Source organism: Candoia aspera, chromosome 9 (genome assembly GCF_035149785.1).
Source record: "Candoia aspera isolate rCanAsp1 chromosome 9, rCanAsp1.hap2, whole genome shotgun sequence".
In the NCBI taxonomy this organism is placed as follows: Eukaryota; Metazoa; Chordata; class Lepidosauria; order Squamata; family Boidae; genus Candoia; species Candoia aspera.
The window spans coordinates 22,667,600-22,673,774 of NC_086161.1; positions in this window are offsets into that span (position 1 = coordinate 22,667,600).

A 6,175-nucleotide genomic window follows, 5' to 3' on the forward strand; every position below is an offset into this window, starting at 1 on the left:
AGCTGGGCTCCAGTTTAGCAGCACTGACCCATGTACCAGTTTCTGCCTGAAAGAGAGAATAAGATTCTGAGCTCTGGGGCAACAGAGACCACAGCCAAAGTAATATTAGGATGGATGGTGTTTACCTTCCCCTTTTGCACTGAGTCACATAATGCTTGGATAGGATGGGGTTCATTATCACCCACAATGCCTTTTGATGCTTTATGGATGCTATCTCTATCTGTCTATCAACTCAGTCAATCAATCAATCAATCATCTATCATCTATCATTTAACTATCCATCTATATCTATCTGTCTATCCATCCATCCATCCATCCAGTCTCTCTCTCTCTCTATCTCAGGATTTCTCAATCAAGGTTCTGTGGCACCCTCGGGTTCCACAAGAGGTCACTAGGGGTTCCCTGGGATTTATTTAAAAAATTATTTCAAATTTGGGCAACTTCACATTAAAGAGGTAAATTTCATTCTCTATTTTTAGTTGAAGAATACTGCTAATGCATATATACAGGCCTACATATGAAAAAAAATATAATGATTTTGTAACTTCTGGCCCATATTTGAGCTTGAATGTGCAGGGGTTCCCCAAGGCTTGAAAAATATTTCAAGGGTTCCTCCAGGGTCAAAAGGTTGAGAAAGGCTGATCTCTACCTCTCATCCATCCATCCATCCATCCATCATCTGTCTGTCTATCATCTCTCTCTCACTTCATCCCCTTCCTTCCTTCCTTCCTTCCTTCCTTCCTTCCTTCCTTCCTTCCTTCCTTCCTTCCTTCCTTCCTTCCTTCCTTCCTTCCTTCCTCCACTATCTGACCAAGGTAGAGTTAGCCAACTATTCATCTTCTACTGATGGAAAAGAAACAAGAATCTTACTTGATTATCCTCAGTTCGTCTCATTCGAGCACTCCCCAAATATCTGTCAGATATTCAGGATTACAAATCTGTAATTTCCATCCAGCACAGTTCATTTCAAGAGTTGGTAATGCAAGTCCTGTGACAACCCCCAGACAGTGATTATGTAGCCCTAAAATAAATAAATATAAATATAAATATATATACACACCACTCAAAGTATTGCCTGAAATGCTATAGGATTGTCAAGTGTCATGAGATTTCAGCGTTTTCACCTGAAATCTCATGATGTCATGGTCAAATTGTCAACGTTTCATGTGATGACGAAAGTTGAGAGATTTGGGCCATTTTTATCATTACCATTTTTAGTGTAATTTAATTAAGATTTAACATAATTCAAATGGTCTAATTAATTAACGTTTAACTGATACTTTCCCTGTATATTAAGTGCATTTTTCTTTCAGAAAGCAGAATGATGAAGGTTAGTTCTACCCTGAAATATTTCAGTAACAAAAGAAAGATGGGACAATGATGTAGAAAGCTGGAGGGATGTGGAATCAATGTGCCAAGCATTCACTACTGCAATCTGGAAATCATGAGATAAGGAGCAATGCATGTTTTCCAAATGCTCTAAGCCTCCCCTGGCATTATCTTCCAGTAGGATGAAAAGACTATAATGCGTGAGCCAGATAAATATTTAGACATGTATAAAGGGAAAATGAGGGCAGAATTGCCTGTCGTTTTTTTTAACCAACTAATGAAGATGGCAGGGAAACAATTTGGTGGCGGGCTGGTGAGCAACGCTGAAATGTTGAGATTATGTTGTCAGTGGTGTCATAAAACTGAGGCATGCTCACATTTTTCACACTCACAAAATGGCTGCCAAGTTGAGGTTGATCCCTCCGTCTCTCCGGCTTTGGATACATAGATAGGACTAATCCCACAAGTCTTGCAATTTATCATAATCGTCCACCCATCATTGCAGTGTGATGGTTTCCTGTTGGTTTGTGACACTGAGAAATGGGAAAGGCATGAAAGTCAGATCTAACATGCCTTTTGCACCCCAAATCAGAGCACCGCCCTCTGGCTACAATTATGCCAGGGTCTATGGGGACTGAATTGGACTTGGAAGAAGCAGAATAGAAAGAGCATTGACACTTTTGAACTTTGGTGTTGGAGAAGACTTCTGAGAAGACCATGGACAGCCAAGAAACAAAAGGGTCCTAGAACAAATCAATGCAGAGTCACAGATGACCAGCTCCAATGATCCTATTTTGGACACGTTATGAGAAGACCCAGCTCTCTAGGTTGGGAAAGGTGGAAGGAAAGAGGAGAATAGGACAACCAATAGTAAGGTGGAGGGACTCAATTATAGCAGTACTGGGTGCACCGTTGGAAGACCTGAAGGACCAGGTTGGGGACAGATCGTCCTGGACAAAATCTTTGTATGTAGTCATTAATAACTGATATTGACTTGATGGCACATAATCAATTGATCAAATAGGAACTGAATAAGGATTGGCAGTGAGGACAGCAAATGTTATGCTGGTTGAGTTTTCTGCCAGCTCATGGATGGGTCCAGAGCTCTTGAACCGAGCCATGGGAAAGTCCCTCAGATACCCTCTAACCAAATTGCTTCCTCTTTTTCCAGGAGAAGGCCAAAATGCAAGATAGCTCACCATAAAGGAAAGCAAGGTGGAGATCATGTCATGGGGATTCGGGATGAAACTCTGAAGGGTGGGGAAAACTCCACAGCAAATGGTCACTACAGAAATGGAAAAACTTTGGGAGCTGTCCTAATATCAGAATGATGGAGGGGATGGATGACTTTTTGAGATAAATGGACTTCCTTGGGGGCAAAATAAAATCTGGAATCAAACACACAAAGATGGGATAATTCCCCATGTGTGGGTTTGTGAGAGCACCTGAGGCAGCACCCATTCCTATAAAGATCACTGGCTTGGAAAGTCTCTTAGTGTTACTCATGTGGTGCAGAAAAGCCTCAGGATCACGGGCCTTCAGTGGAGACTGCTGGAAAAGGAGGCCAAGAATGGAGTGTGCAATATAAGAGCAACACAATGATCCTCTTTCAAGAGGATGGTTGCGAGAACCCAGGACTCTTCTGTAAAATAAGCTTAGCCAGGGGCAGCTGGGGTGGGGGTGGGGAAGCAGTGTCCAAAAAATGAAGATAATAGCTTGAATCATACAATTGCAGCTGCCATCTTGACTTTTTTGACCTCTCCCTGCAGATGCCCATAGTCTTCTATGCATATACTTCCGGAGCCCCTCTGGATCTCAACACGCAATCAGGGTATTGCCGGTGTGTTATACATAGGTTGTTATATCTTCTGCATCTTAAAAACACTTTCCAAACCACCCCTTATTTTTTCAAAAGTTTTCTGTCCTCCCCTGCAAAGGAACTGTTTCCTTTTACAAACTCTGATTAATTTTTAATACCTCTCTGGCCTCCCCTGCTTTTCATTCCGCCTTTGAAGACGATCCCTGGATTTGTTTGGTTCGAGAACGCGCTGTTCCCAAAAGCTTTGCTTAGAGAAGCTTATCAGAAAAGGACACGTCCATTGTCCAAAGGAAAATGCAACCTTGAGTGCAAAAATAAATATTTCTCCACTCCAACTGTGCTGTTTTGCGGGTTGCAATGGCGCCTATCCCCTCTTCCGATATAGACTGCTTGGAATTGGAGAGGAGCAGATTGAGTGACGATCCACAGGCTAAGTTCACGTAGTATGGCTGGGTGTTTGGAGTGAGAGGGCTCTGCACGGGGGTCAAAAAAGTCAAAGTGGTGGCCATGGCCACATGAGCAAAGCCCCAACCCTTTTTTGCGGGTATCACAGAGGTGGGGCTTTGACCACACAGCTTCTGAACATTTCCCTCAAGGCCATCTCCATGGCTCTCTAGACCTGTAGGTCCTGCTCGGCCTTTGGTGGGGAGACCGCCATGCTCTTCGCATGTCTGGAGAACCAGGAGATCACATGAGTGAGGTGTCTGAACCTAGCATGTAGCACGCGAAACATTTGTATTGTGTTAACCGGATAAACTCAGCTACCCCCACATCCAACGATGCACCAGAAGAATATGCAACTGTGGGGTTAGTGTCTTGCTTTCCTCTGTTATTTGTAATCCTTTGGATTCAGTGGCTGTCACCCCTGCAAGGTAGACCAGATTAGGAAGCCAGTTGTCTAGGCCCACACTACTTTTATTGTAAAGCTATAGTAACAATCTTGCAAGTCTGAATGCGCTTCTCCCTTCCCTCCCTTTATCATTGTAAGAACTAGGGAGGGTCTTGTGACTTGTTTGACTGCCATGAAAGAAAAGATCAATCCATCTTGCCTCACCCCTTGGAAATGACCGTGAACACAGCTGGACCGAGAGGATCCATGACAGCAGTTGACACCCAAATAGATCCATGACAGCAATGGATCTACCCACTGGATGCATGATAGCTGTTGTCATCCCAGTAGATCCATTGGAGTTGACTCCTTGGGTCTGTTCTTTCATTCCTAGATTATCTGCGCTGATTTCTTGCGGGTGCAAATAATAGTGGGTGTGTGGATCGTGGGCTGCACGTGGAAACAGAAATCTTCATGTGAGGGAAGCAATACAGTGAGTGCAACGCGGGCTTTGCTTCCTCTCTGAGAGCTGGCAAGGAATTGAAAAAAAAATGCAGAATCTGGTTGCTGAGAACATTGACCAGCTGCAATTTAACTCTCTGGATACGTGAGCAAAGCCTTGCAGGTCAGCTAACTTACGTCAACACTACTGCATGTTCGCATCAAAGGGCATGTCTGTTCCGTGCCTCCTCCTTTGCGTACCCCCCTTAATTATGACATACCACCTAGTACGTTCCAGCGGAGCAGATTCCCTCTATTAAACGTCGTCTTGCAGGACCAAGGAGGCGTGCCTTCTCTGTCGTGGCACTCACCCTCTGGAACAGCGTCCCCCCTCCAGAGATAGGGGAGCCCCCTCTCTCCTGAGGTTCTGGAAAATTCCTAAAACCTGGCTTTCATCTCAGGCCTGGGATTAATGTAGGAATGTATTTCTGGAACCCCTGTTGGGATTTGTGATTTGTGTTGCTTTTAAGGTCATTTTAATCTGGGCTGCCTGTGTGGTTTGATGTTTCTGGGTTTTGTGCGCCATTCAGAGTGCACTGGAGTTAGGTGGCTACAACAAATTTGAATGAATGAATGAATGAGCTGTGTGTGTGTGTGTGTGTGTGTGTGTGTGTGAAAACTCTGGCTTGAAATGATGAAGGAACGGTCCCATCACAATGCAGGTAAAAAGAGACAGGGCTTCCCTTAAAAAAAAAAAGTTTGTTTATTAAGCATTTCAGAAAAGAATAATAACCCTGAAAAATTAGACAGATGTAAAAACAATAAAAGAAGAACATATAGAAGTAGAGGCCGCTGCAGCCCCATCTTGACTTTTTTGACCAGTCCCTGCAATTTTCTGGGCAGCATTTTGGGAAGGGGCTTCCCCTTGCCGCCTTCCTCCTTGGCCTGGCCTTGTGTCTAAGGCAGGACTAGAACTCAAGGTCCTTCTGCTTTCTAGCCCAGTGCCTTTAACCACTACCCTGAACTGCTTTCATGCAGAGGACACCCAGCACTGTTTTGTCCCCAGATCCAGCCATGGATCTCCATTTCCTTGCCTGGTAAATTTGCTGAGATAACGCTTAAAGCTATCCTACATTGCTAAGATTTTTCTTTCCAGAATGTCTTATTATTTATTTCATTTTTCGATTTACTTCATTTGCATTTTTCATTACTGGGCGATATTCCTACTGCTATTAGGAGTCAACATTTGCTCCTGGGGTCTCGTCAGACATGCAGTTTGGCCGGCTTTTGATCTGATTTATCATGCCCACTGTTCAACCCGCTGCCCTGCTGCTTCTCTTGAGGACACATTTCCAGACGGGCACCTGCTTCTCTAGCTCAGTGCTCCCTTGTGTGCAGACTCGGCATCTCCTTGCTGATCTCCTTTGTTCGCCTTTCTTTCACATCCACCCAGAACTCGGCCATGAAAATGGTTTGCTTCTCTTCCCATGGAGAATGCGATGCCCGGGGTTGATGCTCTGCAGCTCCCATCCTGTGCAGCACTGAGCACAGCCTTTTTGCCCTAACATTGACAGCTTTTGTCGGCTGTCCCTACAGGTAGTCCTCACTTAACAACTATTCATTTAGTGATGGTTCAGACTTACAGTGGTGCTGGAAAAACTGACTTATATCCAGTCCTCACACTTACGGCCACTGCCACATCCCTCTGCTCACGTGATCAAAATTGGGAGCTAGGCAACTGGTTCGCACCAATGACC